General features: G+C 41.2%; 1 protein-coding gene across 3 annotated transcripts in view; it reads right to left on the reverse strand.

Moving 5' to 3' along the window:
- HECW1 (HECT, C2 and WW domain containing E3 ubiquitin protein ligase 1) overlaps positions 1-20,667 on the reverse strand; it is a 301,696-nt gene extending 281,029 nt beyond the window's left edge. Inside the window, exons 1-2 of one of the 3 annotated variants that reach the window (XM_087766773.1) lie at positions 20,402-20,667; positions 19,285-19,431 (exon numbers count right to left, since the gene is read on the reverse strand). The gene's annotated coding sequence lies outside the window, so the exon portion shown is untranslated. Of the gene's footprint in view, positions 1-16,929; positions 17,018-19,284; positions 19,432-20,401 lie in introns of those variants that run through there. The other 2 variants (XM_087766783.1, XM_087766794.1) reach the window with 2 other exon arrangements.
- Positions 20,668-21,779: the final 1,112 nt, after the last annotated feature.

The following is a 21,779-nucleotide window of genomic DNA, read 5'->3' on the forward strand; positions in this document are numbered from 1 at the left end:
GGTATTTCATTCTCCTCATAGCATTTTAAATCAGACAGGTGAGAAGTTTTGAAAATATTGCCTATTTTTCCAAGACATACAAAAGCCAGACATTTCTTCCTTTTTTTCCTTCAGCATGTTCTTTCTGTCTCTCAAAATTTGGAGATTTGTTGTTTAATTCTAGCTTACAATGTAGTATTGCAAGAGATCATAAAATTGTTGAAGTCAAACCAAATCCTATACCAGTTTAGAGGCAAATCCTTCATGGACATCAGTGGTACTGAAGATGTGACTAAGGTGAGTGAGATTTAGCCCAGTATAGATGCACTGAAGAACAGCACTGCTACAGCAGCTGGGACTTGAAAACACCATAGGAATGGATAACACATTGGAAAAACTATTTCAGGTTTGCATTTGTTTTTCAGGTTATAATTAATAGGGAAGCCTCTTTAGGAATTTTTAAGATGTCCTAACTACTGTTCATGGGAATCAGTTTGTAATTACAATTCTTTAACTCTGCCAGCAAAAGGATGTGTATCGCAGACTCCCATTGACATTTGTTAGTTTATTGTCTCACTAGATTATCCAAGGCATAACAAGGTATTTTCATCCCTTCTGTTGCTTCATTTGATGAAAATGCAATTTTCTTCCACCAGTCATAATACTGACATGTCACATTAATGGCTCATAAGACTACTTTGTGATACATTTGTCATGACCTATACTGCAACCACTCCACTCATTTGTCAGAAAACTATACAGACAGCCAATTTTAAAACCTCCAGTAGCTTCTGCGATTATCAGCTAGAAAAAATTTCAAGCTGTATTTTTAAGCTATTTTCCACAATCTCCCTCCCTGACATTTCTAAAGACTTAATCTCAGCTTCCTCAGCTTTTATCTTAACTCTTCAGGAAACAAACCCAGAATTTGCTTTTCTCTTGTCCTTCCCCTTTAAAAGGCAGACTAGTATACTTGGAAGTACACTCTATCACATGTTCGGCTTTAGAGCATTTGGAGACAGTAATAGAGAAGGCCCCCACATACAGTACTCCATATGCAAGCTAAACAGCTGAGGATGTCAGCAGCTGCTTTGAAAGCCCACAGCATGTGGAGTATGTGTGGAAAAGGGAACACAGATTTGGACTCTCCTGCTCAGACTGACCCTTCCTCAGGTCTGGCAGGGTGCTCAGCAGAGGAGCAGGGCTGCCCAGACCTGTCCTTGTTCCACCGCAGCTCCAAGCCAGAACACCACAGGCTCTGCCAAGGCACTGCAAAGAGCCTTTGCATCAGTTTGATATGTTCGGATGGTTCAGACCACAGGTAGAGCAGATCCCAGCCTGCCTCCAGAGGGCTAAGCAAATGGATTGTCCTACAGTGCAATCTAGTTTAAGCACAGATGTCATTCAGACATAAGAATCCAATATTTGGGGCACAAGGTTGTTAAGGATACTCAGTCACATCACTGGCTGATATAAATGCAGCAGGTACAATTTGCCTATACCTCAAGCTGAGTCCATTACAGATTTGGGCAATAGCGTCTAGTATGCTTATGGTACTTTCTTCAAATACTTTCATAGTCCACAAAACCCACTCATGTATCAGGATGCACTGAAAGTATTACAGCAACAGTACTTAAGTCTCTCTCCATCCTTCTGGGAATCCTGAAGTATGTTTCAAAAGGCTAAAAACATTTTTGGTTAAAAATAATTCATGTCAGCATAACTCACGGGATGCGTACGAAGGTAATGAACAATTCCAGGATACAGCACATGTAGACACAAGGTAGCTAGGTTATATGTAGCAGCTACTATAGGTACTGAGTTAAAAATAAAATGCTATTGGTGAGCCAGACACTCTCTTCTCAAAGTCTTATAAGGGAAGGATTCCTGAGAGGCCAAATATTTCTGCAGTCCTAGCATTTCATATTTGATCTATTTATTCCATCATCAGAAGTGACTTGAGAATGTGACAACCTTAAATCCATTTGCCCATATGATCTCAAAATGAACTGGTGCAAACAAAAGCCTGGGGTGAAAAGGGACCTAGGTTATTTCAATCAGTGATATCTAGAAGCACAGAGAGCTTCTACCACCACAGAGTGCAGAAAGCCTGAAAGCTTCAGGTCTTTGACAGTTGCAGAACCTTTTCATGAAATGCCACAGCTCATCCCCAGCGGTGACACATTAGACACCAGGCTTCTGCACAAGCCCTCCTCCAGACTGAGGAGTGTGGGAACGAAACCTTGGAAAGGCTCCCTCTGGATCATGATAAAACAAAACATATGCAACCTTCTTGGAAATGGGGATGGGATTAGGGGCTCCATACCACTGCTTTATGTGAAGAATTGATAGAGACCTGAATGAGTAACAGCTTTCAAAGCTCTGGAGGTGGAGTTCTGCTCCAGTTCATGCGTGAATAAATCTGGATGCAGCCTTAACACTATAAGGTCTATTGCTCCCTACAGCAGTTCAAGTGAATTTTGCCTATTCACTGCCTACAGAAGGTGTACCAACACAAAAGAGCCACAAGTAATCTATTTGGACAAGAGCTGCTGTAACAAGTCACAAATTCTCATCACACCTTTGAGCCACACCATTAGCTCCAGGATACACTGTTTTCAGAGCGGTAAGATGCAACCTGTGCCTCTGCAGTCCTAGCTACCTGTCAGAAATAAAGGATGGTTCCTGTCCCTCTTTGGAAAGACAGTTATTTTAGAAACTGTCTCTGAAGACCTCCAACTGTATGAGTAAGAAGTGCAATCACTAACATAGATGTTACCCCTCCCCTGGATATGTCTATATTTACACACCAGGCAGGTGTCCTCTTGAACTGGCACTAGGAAGCGGTGTGTGGTGCTCTAACCTTTTGGACTATTCCTGTAGAAACCCTGCTCCAGCTTCTTGATGGATGTGGCATCACATCTTGATTTTATTCGATAGAATTGGCATTGCATTTTTTTTGAATGGCACTAGCTAGCTGAATAGCAATGTGTTGCCATTGTAACTTAATTTACAAAGTTTTGTGGTGTTTGTTTGTTTGGGTTTTTAACCCCTAATCCTCAGATCATTGTACATTAAACCAGGACCCAGCTTTTCAATTATCATTAGTGATTTTGAATGCCCCATGTGAGGCACTTTGAATGATCCCTTTTAGCCAAACAGGAAAACATTCAACACTGAATACAAAATACAGAAGCACTAAACCAGACACTTCTGGAAACAGAAGTCATCTGAAGGAACCATCGTAATCACTTGCTGATGGATACATCATGTGATTTCCTTCTTTAGACAACTTTCATTCTTATCATCCAGCTTTACTTGTATATATTACTGACAGCTTTGCAATACTACTTCATTGTCTGTAATAAGTCTTGCAGATCTCCCTGCAAGCATACTACTGGTAATAAAAAGATCATTCCACTTATTTAGCTGCATAGAAAGGTGGGATTAGACAGTTCCTTCCTTGGCATCACATACATAGCTTGGGTGGAAAAGTGAGGTTTAGACAATTAGATTAGATTCTTACCTCCATTAGCCTAGCAGTATCCTATATTACCTGTGGCAGGTTTGTAGCAGCTAAGGACCAGCCCAGTGAATTTTAACAAAGCATTTAATTAACCTGGGACAGATTCATACACCTAGATCTCACTACTGATTAAAAACATGGAGCAGCCGATAAGTGTTGTGTTTAATAAGCACACAAATGCAAGGTTAAAGCACCACATTAGTTTGACTACCATTTTGTCACCCATTACTACACTCTTGTTTTCTTCTGTAGCACAAGGTTTTGTTTTTGGTCATGTCTAAAAATATGCAGCCCCAAAAGCATTGCTTCCTGGAAGAGCAGTATGGCTATGCAAACCAGTGACCTTTTTGTGGCTTTCACAGCAATGATAGTAGCTGTGGGCTTCCAAGTGCGTTCTTTTTTTGTAGCTCAAGAACTCTAGTTCAGCTTTTAGGTACAAGAGGTTGATTAATAAAAAGCAAGGGTTTACATGGACACTTACACAATTAACTTCTGGCATAAAAGCTCCAGAAACCATTTCATGTGAACAGAAAAGATTTAGTCTGACATTTGCTGTCATGAGGGGGAACTAATTGATGGGGTAGGCTGGTTCAGAACTCAGTTGTGCAGGAAATCTTGTCCTTTCTGAGGATATAGTGGGACTTAGTCACCAGGCCAAGCAGCATTGCCACTAGAAAAAGAAGTCCCCTTTTTGAGTGAGAACAGAGACAGCTGCTTTTTCCACAACATAAACAGAGTATAATCAGAATTTAAGCTGCTCCTTAGAAAAAAAAACCTTCAGATTTATTTCTCTACCCTCCCAGGTGCATTTTCCTTTCATGAGAAAAACTTCCTTTGTTCTCAGCATCAGAAAAATAGTGCCAATATACAGAAGAACTGGTCTGGAGAATAGCAAAGATGGGGAGTGACTAGGCTGACCCAGCCATGTGGGCAAGAGACAGGGAGCTGCCAATACCAAAGGAGAATAAAACATTTCAAAAGCAGGAGAAATTCAGTAAGGCAAGAAATCCAGACAATTCACACTTCGAAAACTACCATGATGTTCTGTGCATGTTGGGCCAGTTCTGCAACTGCTTCATTAATGGAATTAATGATCAATATTAGTCAAGGATCTGTCCTTTTACTTTTTGATTTAAATAGATTTAGATTTAAATAGAAGGCGATTTCAGTTTGCATGCAGACTGTGGATACGTGATCAGCATATACAGTATCAGCGAATGCAGATCAAAATCCATTTTCAAAGAACAATTAATTGCATTTAAAAGTCTGTCTGAAAAATCAGTTGTTTAGAAAATGTTTTTTATTGGCAGAAGTAGTATTTAAAAGAAATATATATCCCATTTAAACATGAGGGTTTTGGATCTCACCCTTTTCCTGAAATAGTTCATACTGCCTGTCTAGAAGAGTGGTCCACTGCACCTTCTTCCACTGGCAGAAGCTAGCCTACATGACTGACATCACCCAGGCATGCTGGGAGCACATTTGTGCTGTTAAGATCCTGAGGACAACCACACTGGGTCAAACAAATTCCACCTGTATCCTGTTTTTCCAGCAGTGGCAGATGCTCAGGCAGGGCCACAGATACCTCCCTTTAGACCTCAGAGGAAGGTATTATCTTCCACTGTTCCCTCTGTGCCCTGATAATCCTGTTACCTCCCCAGCCTCCCAGCTCCCTTCCCTTCACTACATTGTGCTACCTTCCCCCACTTTCTGCTTCTCCCAACAGCAGATTTCTTTTCACTAGGACTTAGCAAGAGCAGTATAGAGAGCTGCTCCTCCCCATCACTTGCCTCTTAAGACTCTCACTTCAGGAAAAATTAAAAGAAACATGTCAAATACATAGTAATCCTTTTTCCAAATGTGCCCCACCAATGCAGTAAGGAGTCCAAGGACTTCTGGAGCTAAAAAAAATGTGTTGACACCATTATGCCCAACATCTGCAGCTAATCTTGTTCTCACTTTTCTTTAGCCTTTCTCTACTTCTGGCCTCTGCAGCATCCTCTACCAATGAATTCTGCCACTTCACTATGCCTTCCTCAGAAAAGTACTTCTTTTTAAAGCCACTCTCCATCAGAAGAGCCTGATGAGTAGATAGGAGTAGACATTCACTGCTGACTCTCTCCAACCCATCCATGACTAAATTTGTACCACATCCTTTCTTCAGCTTGTGAGAGAAAACTGAAGAATCTCAATTTGTACCTCCCTTTAATGGAAACAATTCCATAGCAATCCTTAAGTTCCTTGCCCATACCTTTCCCAACAACTGGCTCCTCAGAGGAGTGATGAGATCTGCAGATCTGCACACAGCCTGCAGGCATACCACAGTATCTAATGGCATGATGTTTGCTGGGTTTGCTCACAGCTCCTTTCCTACCGATTCTCAACAGTTGATTTGATTTTTAACCACTTCTGACACTTCCACAGAAGTCTCCAGGGTAATACCTGAGTAGTAGTTATTGGGAGCTTATTTTTCTTGCAATACTTACACTATAGGGATTTCTTCCTCCTCTCCTATTGCCTTCCCTATCCTAATAAGTCAAATACTGTCAAGCATCAGTATTTTTACGCCTGACCATGAGCCCCAGCCTGTTTATCTTCAAACTACTGACTCTACCTTGGTGTCCCCTCAGAGCATAGGAGGAGCCCTAAGAGAAAGGGGTTCAGTAGGAGGTCCAGCCTCCACTACAAGTTGAGTTGCTGACACTGTGCGGCATGGATAAGCCAAACACCAGAGAAGCAGAAAAACTAATAGCCTCTCAGACTGCTTTCAGTTGTTCCGAGTAGTACCAGTTCCTTGCCCATCTTTCATGCAGTCGTACTGAAGGTAGCTTCAAAAAAACCTCAATCTACCTGCCAGGGAAATAAGTGAGGAATATTCACATGGTCAAAGTCCACATGTGCAGAGCTGTGCCTCTACATATACTGTAGCATCAGTTTTCTTAATTATCTCATCTGACCTCCTGCATAACACAGGCCATGGGACTTCACTGAATTACTTCATGTTCAAATTAGAATTTAATCTTTCAGACAAGCCTTCATTCTTTACATAAAAATGCCCAGAGAATTCACAACAGGCTGACATCAGCAGTATTCAGAATCAGAATACATGCAACTTTTACTGTTGCTGTTGACATTTCCTATGGTCTTGCTTGCTAGACTTACGAGTCCTCTAATTCCAGTTTTGGTTCCTGTTAACCTTTGCTAAGCTAAAGGCACTAAGCTCCAGGACTCTCACTATAAATCTTACTTTCTAGCCCTTCCATCATTCTGATGGCTCATCTCATCTCCCAGTTTCTCAGCATCTCTTGGAAGGTCATCCTATATTTTGACATACTTAAATGGCAGAACCACCCTTGCCAGCATAACAGCTACTCTATCCTCACAGAAGAGTCCTTGCTTTTACTCTTGTTTTTCAAGCAGAGCTGTAGAAGCTCTTTAACAGCATCTGGAATGCATCTGGAGCTTGCATTCAGCTGATTGAACTTTCCTCATACCCTGCACACCACCAGCTCTTAGGCCTTCATTACTTCCCAGGCTGCTGCATCAGTTTGTTCAGCCAGGTCCCCCGGTCAGTGCCTGCTCTCTCAGGTTAGATCAGGGTCATTTAATCCAATGACCACCCTGATGACTCATAACTGATTCTAGCAAGGAGTAAGAGACCCTGGCAGGCACATAAGCATACCTTCCCAGGATACTCTCTCCATTTCCACCAACTTCCAGTTTAGGGACTGCCAAAGCCAGCGCCTGCTTCTGTCAGCTTTGCTGAACTACATGGCCAAGCTTCACCTTTTTTACTGTAGAAAGCAAAAGATCTTTATTTTCCTCATTTTAAGACTAAATTTACACATTTTTAAAAGTGTCATTTTAAGCAATAGGTAGAAATTAATACATATTCACTATATCACTCCAGTGTAAGAACTAAATTGCATTTTACAGTTCTCTTGAGGACAACTCTGCAGCCTTCAAAAAGCAACCAGATTAACCACAGGAGAACAATCTTCATAAGAGTGCTACTAAAGAAAATGATTAAGTTGTCAATTTGTTTTAATCCAAGTCTTACAGTTTAGCAAGACTCCTTCAAAACGTAACAAAACTTGAACAACTATATATTCTTCACATTTTACTAGATTTACTGTGTAAATTATACTGAAGCACTTGAACACGCTTAGGATGTTTCAGCATGAAGTTCCCTTTAGCCTTGGGCATACGTGAAGTCCTAAGGTCATTCAGTGTTCAGGGAAAAGAGTATACCAGCTTATAATAGCTCTAAGCTTTCTATTGGACCTAAACCTGAAAGCAGGATTATTGTAAGGATTCTATTATTGGAAATCAGTACATTTATCAAATGTTCAGAAATACCATCTGCTTTATTTAAGAGCATGGATAACTGAAATACATGAAAAGAAAATGGAGTTCAGTTTACAGTAAACTTATTGAGGTCATCTGAGCATTAGGAGTCCAGCCATAATACACTAGAACATACAAGGGCTGCTGGTTCTGAGCACCATTAATTTCTCTTGCAGACAGTCTCAGCTATTGCAAGAGCCCTCTACAGAGATTTCCCAAGTGTAGCTCTTAACATAAATGATTTAAAACCATGTGATTGTCTCCAGTTAAAAAGAGCATGCTAGTTTTTGTCAGAAAGCCTTATCTACTTTTCTAGTTTTGAATCAGCGATTAGAAAAGTAAACCCAAAACAAACCAGCAACTGAAAAATAAGTAGTTTTGGCCAATTTTGAGCAAGTTTGAGAATAGTACTATAATGCCCTTGAGGACATTATATTTGTCACAGGTTTCATGAGAGCAGGCAGCTCTGGGGCAGAAGGGCATGTATTAATGACCTCCTAGAATTAAAGGCTGCAGCAAGAGCTCATGCCTGCAAGGCAACAGCAAACCCCAGCGGGAGGAGAGGCTTTGTTACCAAGTCCCAGAGATTTTAATACAAGTTTCAGGGTAAGGTGGTGGTTTGCTGTTTTTACATAGTTACTACCCCATTCCCAGTGCCTACATTTCTCACAAGACTTAAGAGTTTCAGCCCTTCCATAAGTTTGCTTCTTGGAGTCATGAGGTAGTAGGAAACCTCTTTTTCACTTAAAGAGAACATGAACTCTTGCTATTGAACAGGAACCTATAGATGCAAAGCACTACAAAGCAAGTAAAACCCAGTCTTCCCCTTAACATGGGAAATAACTTTGAGGGCCTGAGAAACTGGTATTGGCACTGTTATCTTTCATAAAGTAAAAACATATGCTAAAACTTTTTCCTGAAATAAATAAATATTTACACATTTAAAGTGATTGTAGCTTATTTATTGCAGTTCTCATACCTTTATCCAAATTGGAGTAACCTAGGAAGTCATCTAACTACTTCCTTATCACAAAATATTCTTCTTTATAATGGCAAATACAACCCAGAAGCCCCAGGGATTTGTCCTCCAGGAGATGTAAGCCCCCTGTCCCACCAGTACCTTTATAACACTTGACTTTCATTTAATCTTACCCAAATAACACAAGATTTTAAACATTCAAATGTGGGCAATTTGTGGCATGCAACCTCTTTATGAACACTGGCAAGACACATTACCAGTAACCACTCCAGAGAGGATATTACCAAGTATTATCAACCAGTTTGGCAAGATTTTTTAGATTAGGGTATTTTCTTTTTAATTCATACATCAATAATTTAAATAATTCAAGTCAGGGTAGATAAAGCCAACAGGTCAGCAAGAGGTCTTGACAACTCAGGCAAACCATGGGGCTGTAAACCCAAACACAGCTCAGCAAGAAGGGGAAAAGATGGCCCAGCACTGCTACAATTTCTTTATCAGCAAATTCCTTCTGGTGCCTCCTAGGACTACCTCAGATTTGAACTTTCTTTTACTACTGCCTTATTTACATGTTTCAGTTAAAACTGATCTAGAAGTCTAGTGAAACCTCAAAAAAGGTTTTTTTTTTAAATGCACACCCACAATAGATATCTATTTTAAAGCCAGACCTCAGTACAACTTGCTTGGCTATGACTCACATTACTCAGTTCAGTGCAGAGTTATATTTATATGCCTTGGCTTTGATGCTGCTTTACCTGTGGTAATAGGAAACAACAAAAACTCTACAGTGATAGGATTGGATTTTAGGTAATGTGAACTGTGATGCTTCCTAGCAATAGAAAACATTTAGGACCCAACGCAAACAAGGCACACCACAGAAGTTTAGCAGCCAAACCCAAAAATCATCAGTCCCGAAAGATTCACCCCAAAAGTGCCTAGCATCCATCAAAAGGATCTGGGGACTCATAAGGAAAGCATCAAATGCGTTTCAGCAGCAGAGAGGCTGCTGCTGTTTGTAAAATACCCAGATAGCTACAGCATTCACCCTGGAAAGAGGAGATCCGGGCCCTTTTGGCTTTTTATTTTTGGCTGACAGCACTTCCAGCCACCTTGCCCCAAGCTTCAACTTAGCAGTACTGGGCAGGAGGGGACAAGGAGGTGCTTCGTGTTTCTCCTAAGGGAGCTGCATTGCTGTGCAGCGAAGAGTACAGAATCACTGGGCCAAAGAGCCGGTGAGAGCACTGAGCTTGAGGGGAAGACCTGTGTCATAGCCTCAGCCAGGATTGTGCTTTAGTTGATTAATATTTTAGTGCAAAAAAAGCTCTAGGAGCAGGGACAGGAACCCAAGCTTCCTGCTGGTGGGTGTCATATCCAAGAGATTAGTCATGATTTCTCATTTGGATCTCCCTCCTACAAGCACCTCTCCCTACCTTTCATAAATGTGTGTGGGGGGGGGGCAGGGGGGAAACAGCTTTTAGAGAAAGGAGAGTTGTAGCTGTGATCCACCCAGGGGATGCCAACCAATTAGGGTGAGAAGGCATCCAAGCTGCAGGATTCAGAGCTCAGCCCTACACTTAACACTTCCTATTGGGTACCTCCAGACCAGTACATATTGATTTTCAGTAGCTCCCAGCTCACCATGGTGGCAGTCATGAGCTCCTCCTTGCAGCACAACCTTCCCCATGCCAGACAGGCCAGGTCCCATTGCAGGGCTTTAAAATACACTCCAGTATTTTGGGACTACCCCTCTTACAATGCATGCCGCTTGCCCAAGGTGGACAAAAAGAATGTGACAAGATCTTGTTGGAAGCCCTAGGGAACTGTTCCACCTTACTCCTGCTTGTTATGCAGTCTTCTCAAGCCTTTCTTCCTTGAGTTTTGCGCACTGTACATATTCTGCTAACACATGGAATATACTTGTTTTTGCCATCAGAATAGCAAGGCTGATAAGAAGCTTCAGAAAAATCGCCTCTTTGCCCATCTAACACATGTTCCTTTCCAGCCAGGAGCATTCTTGAGCCTAGCCCTTAATCCCTGGCCAGAGGAAAACAATATTGTGCATAATTATCAGGCTGTAAGTCAAAGATGCACAACCGCCTACTGTTCATCTTTGAGCCCAACATGCAAACAGGAGGTGGCAATCTGCCCACGTCACACAGGCAGTAAACCTCAGTCTGCCACTTTAACTCACCACCCAGCCTACCAGACTAGCAAAGGCTTTTGTGTTCAAGAGGAGGAAAGATGTTCCTCTTCCCTTTTAAAAAGATATGAATTAAAGATCAAGGTTCTATCCCCTGGGTTTTATTTCTTCAGTGAAAGACCATATTAGGCTTCATCAAATAGACTGAAAAAGACCTTATAAAATAATGACCAAAGCCTTCCAGTTGTCATAACAGCGGATGTAGAACAAATGTGCAGACTGCACCCGTATTTAGCAGCACGAGGCCAGGTTGACAGCAGGAAAAATTTAAGTGGGAGAAAAAGGAATACATTTGTGTAGCTTGCTGCATTTTAGAAATCAGAAGTGCACATTTCGATTCAAAAGAAGTCCAGAAAGTTTAGCCAGATATCAAAAGGGATCACAGGCAACAATCCCCACTATTTTTCTCTTTAAATAAAAGATCAAAGTGTTTCTTTTTGAAATATTCACAAATACTGTCAACATTTGAGATTATTAATTTAATTCTGAAAATTTGGATAATTAAATTACCTATGCACAAGAATTTTAAAGTAGTTCTTAACTGCAAGTATAACAGGCATAAATGATGGCCAGAAGTCTTTAAGAACAAAAGCCAGGCCCTTGGAACACAGTATAAACTTCAGAAGTATCTGAATGAACAACTAAAAGAAAAGGAGCAGAGGTGTTCGGGTACATGAAGCCCCAAAGGCATTTGAGATCTCCCTTCTTAAAGCTTAACTTTCCATCCAAACAACATAGTGTTTCCCATGGCCCAGCAGAGGTAGATGCGTGGAGAGCGCCCACAGCCTCAGAAAGCCTCTCCCGTGCCCCAGAAGCATATGTGACTAGATGGCAAACAGCTCATGAGATGCTAAGAAAAAAGCTTGTTTTAAAAATAGCTTCTAAACCGCCTTGCAGCTTGCCTTTAAGTAGATTTAAGATCTATTTAAAAAGCCTACCAAGTGCAACTCCTACATATCATATTTCAAAGGTAGCTGAAAAAATATACTGCCTTCTTTCAGCCCAACACTTTGTCTCGGATCTGAGATTTTTACATTTCCGTGGAATTTCACAGGCACAGAAGTCTAGGAAAGACTAGTCCTGCCCTCAACCATCCAGTTTGCACCCATGCTGACACACCTGGACAGCTTTCCCATTCTAGACTTGAAGCAGTAGATGAGCTTAGGTGGACAGTTGATATCTGTGTTCCCAGCTCTTGCATTTTACAGTCTTGAATATTTGCAGTTTTTCTTAAAGCTGCAGCTCTTGTTCTGAAAATACCAGCTTTCTAGTTTTATTTAGAGGAATTTTTTTTTTCCCCTTATTTGCAAGGGAGAAGGCAGGACAAACCAGATGAACATGATTTATGGTCTGAAAACCAAAGTCAAACAAAAAGGGGGAAAGTATGTGTATTTTTAAACTCTCATGATTTCTGGGGCTGACTCAGTTTTCACAAATGCTTAATTTAGCAGTGAAATTGAAGCATGATTATCAAAGTACTATCTGAAAGGAAGACAGAGAAACTACTGCTGGTGAGCCTTTTTGGTGTTTAATTAGATTTCCTGGAAGTGTTCCCCTTCCTTCTCAACTCTAGACATTACACTTGTGTTTCATCAGAAAAAAAGCACAGCTTTCCTTCCCCCAAAGATTACCAAGTTCCTCACAGAAACATTTAGTAAAGAACAAACACTAGGCTCTTTCCTACCCAGTTGCCATCTCCCTTTCCTACCTAGCCCCAGGGCTACTCCTGGGATTTCCTAATCTGGACCCTTGCTGGAAAGAAGGGCAGCAGGAGCATTTTGCAGCCTACTCTAAAAGCACTCAGTCCACTTCCAGATGCTTCCCTGCAAGCAGCAACTGAGATTTTCTGCCCTTATATTACCCACAATGGATGTCCCTGGATTTTGAGGGGGACACCATGGGATCCCCTCTATACCAACACTGGATGCTCTCTCCCATCCCCATGCCTTTGAGGTATTGATGCAACAACTTCACTGGCAGAATTAGTCCTCACTACAGCTGCAGAGGCCGCCCAAGCAAGCAAGAATAACAAACAAAAATGAGCTTAGCCTGAAGCAGCTCCACTGAAACCAGTCCACACACTGCTTAATACAGCTGAGAAATAAAGCCCCAACTTCAAGTTTTGTACATGAATTATCCCAATAAGTTCAGCTCTGATAAATTACTGCTCCACAAGCTACTGCACAGGATTTAGCACATCTGGTCTGAAATGGTACCTCTGGCTGCTGATACAATTGCTTCATTAAGGAAAACAAATTTTAAAAGCCCTGAATCTGGAATGAGATAGAGGAATCTGAGTCAGAGCTGGTTTTTACTATTGAGCTCTGCTTGGGCAGAGACTCGCACCTCTTATTTATGTAAGTATTTAGAGAAAGAGTAATACAGTGTTAAAGCATCTGCATGCCTTTCACTTATATAAAATAAGTATCCATGCACCTCACTTCCTGGGAAGCAGTATTTTATTCTTCCAAGTAAATTAATATTCTTAAATCAGAAAACTGAGAATGGTTTCAAACTGAAGTAATCCAATTGCTTTCATAGGAATTACCAGACTACTATAATACACAGGTATCACAATATAAGTTTTTTTTTGAAGGTCTTAAGGAGCTGTCAAAACAGAAGAGAAGGTATCCAACAGGGCTCAATGATGTCCATAGAGGGGTGACCTCTTCAGGTGATCCTTTGGGGTCACAGGGTCTCCGCCAGCACTTCCAAATAACACTACATTCAAATTACATTGCATCCGTAAGTATCTGCACATTTCTGATCATACCACTCAAGAGGGAAGCCTCTTCCCTTCCCAAAGCTTAAAACATGTTGAATTATTCTTTGAGATCTTTTCATTTATTAATTTTGAAGTCCCTCCTCCACAAACATACTTCTGCCAATTTTCTTTCATCTTGGCCAAGTACATCTTAGCTGATAAGTGGAGCAGAAGACCAAATCTGCTGCTTCAGAATATTCAGTCATTAGAAATAAAGAAAGCCAGACCTATGTGGGGTGACAGCCAAGAACTAGCAGGTTTTTCTCACTAAGTCAAAACAGAAGTTGCTGCAAGTTAACAGGACAGTTTTAGGTTTCCAAAAACCTGAGTATATTTAGCCTTTATCCACCCAAGTATTGAAAAGATTGATGCTAGGGATCTCCCCCACCCTATTTTATCCTGTTGTGCCTGCTTTCCTAATGCCCTCTTTGACTCAATTTTTAAACTGTTGCTATTATCAGCTCTCCCAGGTATAAAGCTAACCATGTTCATATGTCTCTGAAGCTGGCATCTTAGCAATCATAGGAGTTGCGGCAAAGTGTGGATTTTGAAACATGCACATTTTTAAAATAATCAAGTTCTCTTCTCCCTGCCCTTGTTCACCATCGCTTTCCTAGATTTCACAATAAGGTAGAGGTTGTCTGCTTAGTGTCATTCTGTTAAAGCCAAGAAATCATGCAATCCCCCTCAATAATTATATTCTAAATGCATCTTAAGAGCCAACAAATTGTAATCTAAGTTACAATATAATTTTCCAATTGTACTGTCACTCTAAAATTGTCATCTTTGTGGCTAAAAGATCTCTAACTTCAAATAAAATGCATCTATTCTCTGCCTTGCAGGTAGAAATGCAATGCTCCTTTAAGAGAACTCAAATTAACACTGCTTGAGAGTTACAAGCTCAAGGAGATCCTGAGTCAGGCTCTCCCCTCCCCTGTTGTATGGTACAGATGTGCTGATTATGTTCTTGATTAGAAGACCTCTCCCATGCTAACACTCTGCTTCATCAGCTCTCCCCTTGGTCCTTCTAAGTTAGTCTTCAAAGTTTTGGGGAGCTCTAAACTTGTACTGAAGTCCTGGCCAGCATGGGGCAGAACAGTGACCCTGTTTAGGATCATTGTCCTGTGGAAAGAAATCCCTCTAGTTTGCCAGGCACCCAGAAATCATCTTTAACACAAAGACACTGAAGTGAAAATAAAGACATTTTACTGCAGTGCAAAGCTTAAAAAAAACTAGTTACTGTATTTAGAGACAGGTACCCAGAGAGAAATGATAAACCATGTTATATTAGCTACCAGTACCATGCAGGAGTTTTGTGCCAGAAAATTCTGTCACTTTACTGCCAGAGTGCTTACATAGATTTGCCAAGTGGTATTTGCTCCAAGACCCCGCCTCAGGCTACTCTTATTGGAAATCAAGCCTGAGCTGAGCAGAGAAGCAGTGGCTTGTCCCTATGGTTGACCCCCCCAGATCCCACTTTAAAAGGTTGGGCCAGATGATCCTCAAGGTCCCTTCCAACCTGGTATTCTATGATTCTATGAACACAAAGCCTTCCCTCCTGCTCATCCCTCTAGGGCTTCCTATGACTCATTTAGATGATACTTTTAATGCTTGTGCAAGAGCTTGTTGACTTAAAGATAAAACAAAGACATCCATTGGGATAGGTATCATCTGGCCAGACAGTAAACAAACCATTTACTGAAGGTGAATGAAACACCTAACTTGATACTTGACTGGAAAAAGAAAGCCATAGAAAATTATACTCCAGCTCCAGACTGGTGGCAGTGGAGTACAAATCTTTGTTTGGAATGTGGGTTTTAACATGATTCAGAAAGTAATAAGCTGCTTTTGTTGTGTTAAGACTTAAAGCCTATTTTAGGATGGAGAACTAACATTGTAGCAGTCATAACAGTTCAGGGGTGAAAGCATGCCTGATGTGAAAAACCTTTAAACATGAGCTGCAGGACACTGACTTTAAGTACAAGATACACTTTTGTTCTTCTTTTCTTGTATAACCTGGGTCAGATATATTGCTTATATGTAGCATTGAGAAATGCTTCACTGGGATGCACTCAGAGGATCCACTGTCTCCTGGTCTATGAGATTTGGTGTTATCAGAATACTTGGGCCTACAGCCATTCATGTTGGCTAGATACATGTCAGGGAAAAACAGAGCAGTACTCCATCTCATATACCAATCTCTACCTAGATCAGTTGTATTTTTAACAAGCATTAAGTATTAGACACATCCAAATAGGTTCTTTGTTTCTTTAATTAAAAACACTAATGAGGTAATTCTGCAGCAATACTATAATGCATAAACCTACATTGTAGCACCATTTGCTGGGAAAGCCTCAAGTGGTTTGAGGGGGAAGGGATAGATGCTGAGTGCAAAAGAACAGAAAACTGATCCTCTACTCTCTCCACAGTAGGTATGACAGAAATCAACAGAAAAAATACCCTGTTCAGTAGGATACCTCTCAACCATAGGTTGATAGGTCTGACTGCGTTGGCAGATCTAGCACACCCATTAGGATGCCAGACAGAACTGGAGGAATGAAACAGACACATCCATTCTGCTGCCCCTGCTGTCAGCAGAAGGTAGTGCAGAGAAGCAAAGCAACAGTACATTTAATGGCCACAGCAAACCCAGCAGAATACATCAAAGGCCTAGCAACAGAAATACAACAGCAAGAACAGGGCTTGGAGCTACAAAGAAAGTTAAAACTGTTCTTTCCTAGAAACTAGCAAAATAATTTGAACTATCCAGAGTAACAGAAAACATCAGTGAAGAAATTTAACACTACAGTACAGCCAGAGTCTCTACTTTTGTATTTATCCACCATAAAGTGTACAAAACCCAGATATTACCAAAATAGACAACAGAACCCATAGCAAAACCAAAGATCATTTCACAGCAAACTAGTGTCTAAAGACATAACTCTCACCCAAGAACTTCCCTAATACAGAATGACACAGATAATGCACATGAACACAAGAATAAAAACTAAAGTTATGGAAATAGCACATATCTATCCAAGCCTAATCAATACAGCACCCCATCTGCTGAGGAAGCCCACAACTGGTAACAAAACTTGTTTGACCTGAATGAAAATAGAGGGGGAGAAACATACCTTGTACCACCAAACAGCCAGTGGCACATCAACTGCCTAGTTGCTAGCAGTGTCTTGTCTAGTTCAATAGGAGCAGTTTCAGAAGCTGGAGGCCCATCCTGCACAGCCCCTCTGGATGCAGTAACCACACCAGACTCCCTGGAGCTCTTTTCCACTTGACAGTACAAGAGCCTGCTGAAGAGAAGCAGGAACCACTTCAATGAAACAGGGAGGGCAGTGGGGTTACAGAAAGCTGCGCTGAGATCTAGGGAAGTCCTGCAGCAGCAGCACCATGGTACTGACACTAGCCAATACAAAATCTGACCTCAATTCCACTCCAGGGCTAGATGCTCTTAATGATCATCTGCACTGTATGATCATACCCCTTACACTGAAGTCAGTTACTTGTCCAAGTCATCCCTGCTGTGCAACCTAGATGTCACCACCTCTTGTTTTCAGATCCAGAGTGTCCCTGGCATGCTAAGAGAAGAGTGAAGCCTACACTTACAGTCACAATTTCAGACTAATCAGCTAGAGAAGTCAGCCAAAGACAAACCTCCCTATTTCTAGACAGAGCAGTTAAGTGATTTGATTGTGGCCTGCTCATGTCAGTAAGCATTTGCAGGATTAGACCACAAAAATGTTATGTTACAGAGAAGAAAAAATAAAATGCAACCCCACAATCCACTTTTACTACTCTTAAGAAAAAAGGGAAATAGGGGCAGGGAAAAGTGCCTGACTTGCTCCTGTTCCTCAGCGATAAGTGCCCTGTTTCCATGGAGAAAGAACAAGCTATGCATCTTAGGACAGAAGACTGAGATCTGAACTGTTCATTGCCATCAGACTTTCTGCATGACCTCAGGCAACTCACTTATGTCTCTCCGTGCCTCAGTGTGCTCATGAGTAAAATGAGATTCAATTTGAAATCCACGCTCTTCCCTAACGTACACCCATAGAAACATGGGAACATACAGCCATAGGAAGTACTGAGCAACAGTGAACAGCTCTGGACAAAACCCAGTAAATGCCTACTTAAACTCAATGAGCAGAGCCTGCCCCCTTAGAGCATTTCAAGTTAATAAGCATCTTTCACTGCACTTTTCATATATCTTCCATCTGAGATTTCAGGAATACTTGTAACTCCTGGACAAAGTTCAGCTTTTACAAGACACTTGTGAACGAGGAGCTCAATTGCCTCCTTGCAGGAAAGGGATAGATGCTAAATCACTTGTAGAAGATTACAAAATAAGGTTATGTAAGACAGGAAAACACTTCTTGTAGGCCAAGCCTGCCTGTAGTGAGGTCTCTAGCAGAGTTCCCACATGTCTCAGGGGCATCAGACCAGATTCTTAAAAGCTTTCACAGTCCATTTCTGTATTCAGCAAATTATGGAGTTTACTATAGTCTGAGTGGTGCTTGATCTTTGAGAAAAGATCTAGAGACACTTAGTGTTTTGTATTCTCTTCAGAAACAGACATCAATGCAGGAGGCACTGTTGCCTGCTTCCGACATATTAAAGTGGAAGCTGTTTTGAAATGGCAGTCATTTCTTGCAAGTACACAAGCTTGATTCTTTTAGAGTGATTTAATTTTTATTTAAATTTCCTTTCACTGGATTACCCTGTTGAAAAAACTTTGCACTAAATTATCTTTTACAATAGTCATTACCCAAGTTTGTTCTTAAGGATGACAGGTTTCTCAACTGAACTCTGAGGAAAGCAGGCTGGCCCTACATCCCAATTTAATTGTAGTTCTTTTAAATTAGTACTTGTAGCAGGAGAAGCAACTATGAAATTAATAAATCCAGAAATTCATGAAATAACTATAGGCTTTCTGAAAAACAGCATGAATGATTCATTGCTTTAAACTACTTATCATTAGCTCAAGTGGCAAAAAATGAAGACAGCAGCTGGTGCTTTAAAATCTTAAGAAAAATACAGAAGATAAGGCAGCATTTGGTCTCTTGGGAAAGAAACTTGACTGTAGTGCTCCCTCCCTCAAGGATTCAAGTTCTAAAACCCCAAGAACAAGAAAACACACACTCTTCTGGGAATGTCTAACTCTGCATCCTTTTGATAAGGCAAACTTTTTACTTCATTTGGGTTAAATTGGGGAGTTAAAAAACCACACATCACATTTTCACTCTTCTGCTTTAAAATGCACTCTGTAGGTTCAAAGAAGGGAAAGCAATCACTCAGAATAGATTAGAAAGCTCCTAAATAGATGCTCAATATCCAAAGCAGCTTAGAGCACAAAATATAGAGATTATAAAAGCCAACTGAGATGCTTGTGTAGATTATCACAGTTCTGAAAACAAAGCCATTTTTCTCCTAATGAGCCTGAAGCAAGCTATCATTATCATAGCTCTTCTACCTACCTGTTGGTACTAGCTAGTAGCTTGGGGGATCCAGGCCTCCTAGTATGCAACACCCACCCTGGTGTACCAACTGTTCACATGAAGGGACATTACATTTCATTATCCCAGCCAATAAAGTCTTTACTTCTTACAAGAGATGTCTGACATCTGGAACAAAGAAAAGGAGCATTTGTACTATTTTGTTACATTGAAAGAGAGTGCTTAAGTTGATAAACACCTTCCTCCCCGCCTCCTTTCTCAAGGAGGATATAAAATATCTATTTCTGCACAAAGTTTCAATTAAAAGGCACAAAGATAAAATTTGACTGAGACATCTAGGAAGCATAACAGCAAGAAGTTAAAATGCATAAAACCAATTAGCAGATATCCACTGTTAGCTAAGTGCTTCACATTAAGCATTAGAGCTTGGTACCTTGTTGTTATTAAGGTACTTCCACCTATGTTTACTCTAGTCTAGTAACAGAAGAGACACTTCTATTAACAAGCATCTAAGCAACTCTAGTGAAGTTACACAAACCAGCATTTCCACATGCTTAGAAGCAGACCAAAGGGGGACCAGAAGCCAACAGTTGATTTGTCCAGTTCTACCCCACTTAGTACACATTCAAATCCTATTTCATCTGGTCTGCCACTTGGCTAGGTTTGGTAAGTCACAAATAGCTCATAGGAACTTGTCTCTGAAATTACTTGTCTGCTAAGTTTGGTTACATTGGTCAGATGTTTCTTAAATATTAAGGGAAAAACTAAGTGGAGAGGAGATGAACACCCTGAAAAACTGTCTGCTTGAAAAAACAGACCAAAGTCAGAAGTTAAGCAAGACTTCAAAAGATCTCTTCTTACATAAACAAGGAATAAGCCACATTCTCAAAGAAGCTGATAGAAGCACTGCACCAAAACACAGAAATTGAAATGTATGCTATTTATTTCCTTAAATATAGACTTGAAGTAAAGTTCAGAAAACTCCAAAATGCAAGACTACTTGAACAAATAGTTGCCAAGATGCCTACACCAAACATTCATCTCAGCCAGCATCTTGACTAACAGTACACAGGTGTACACAGCCATGGATGAACCCAAGCAGCAGAAGTATGCAGTAACACATCTCCAAACTACTCACCCAACTCCCCAAGTACAGTGAGCAGCAAGAACCAGGCTGACCCACAAAGGAAGATGAGCCTGGAGCTGAGGACAACCACAGTGAGCAAGGCCAGGCTGGTGACAGGGTCCATCAACAGCAAAGACAAGCCAAAATGGTGAGCCAGGTCCAGCATCCAGGAGCAGCAGGAAACAGGACTACCACGTAGGTCCAAGGTCTGTCCAGCATAGAGGACCAAAGGCAGAACTGGAGACAAGCTACCTGCAGCACAGGACCAAAACCCATCCCAAAACACCATCCTCAAAACAGAGGCAAACAAAGCCTCACCCCTGAGCTTAAATAGGGCTCCTGGGCCAATGGGCAGAGGGTTTGTGGAAAGCTCAGGTGGGGCTCATCTGGGCCATTAACACTTCTCAGTGCTTTCAGGGCCTCGCCTACAGTCAGTCCTAATTTGCTTTCTCTGTGTCTCTCTTGCTTTTTTTATAGTATGGATCTTTGTTGTCCTCTCCCACAGACATCTCTTCTAATACCTAAAGACTCCTAGTCTACCTAATCATTCTTTCTATGGAAACTGTGTGATTATCCTTCTCACTGTTCTCTGAGCCCTCTCCAACTCTGTATCCTCCTGAGGTGGAGGAAGGAAAGCAAGCAGAACTTCACATGATATTCTGGAGACAGAGATATTACAAATTTATACAAGGCATAATTATTACCTGATGTTTTGTTCTCCAAGCCTTTTTAATAACTCCAAAACATTTGGATTTTGCTGGTTTAGTCACTACTGAACACTGAACTGCCATTTTGATACACCTGTCTAGTGAAATCACACTAATATCCTGAATAATAAAAATCTAGAACCCTTTTTTAATGCACACAGTTAGGATTGCTTTACTTTCCTTTTCTCTGAATTTCCTCTGCCTTTCGTTGCTGAGCTGGACAGTATTTTGAGGTCCTTCTGCCTGTCTTCCTAGCTAGCCCTCATCTTTACTACCTTGACTAACTGAGGGTCTTTGGCAAAATGGGTTCCCTGGCTATCCACTCCCCTTTTCTGACCATAGGATATATCTGCCTTTCAGACCATTCAGACTGGGAGGGACCTCACGGTAAACATGTTTGGCAAGATGGTTGCAAGAAGTCTCCACCAGCAGCAGACCTGACTCCTAGCCCCGCATCGGGCTCTGTGGGCACCCCAGCACGCTGTGGGCCTGGTAGCAAGGGATGCAGTGGGGAGAGGAGTGATGTGACACAAAGCAGGTACAGACTGGGGTACTCATAAAAGGCCATAGTATCTTAGCCCCTTACTGTGTTAATCCACCTCTGTATTGTCACTGTTTCAGTAGAAATGGTGTCTGGCTGGCCGGCAGAGGTGTAAGAAGGAGACATTTTTGAGCTCTGCTAT

This window comes from Nipponia nippon, unplaced genomic scaffold (assembly GCF_047370975.1).
Source record: "Nipponia nippon isolate SJK-2023a ecotype South Korea unplaced genomic scaffold, ASM4737097v1 scaffold_1, whole genome shotgun sequence".
NCBI classification, from domain to species: Eukaryota; Metazoa; Chordata; class Aves; order Pelecaniformes; family Threskiornithidae; genus Nipponia; species Nipponia nippon.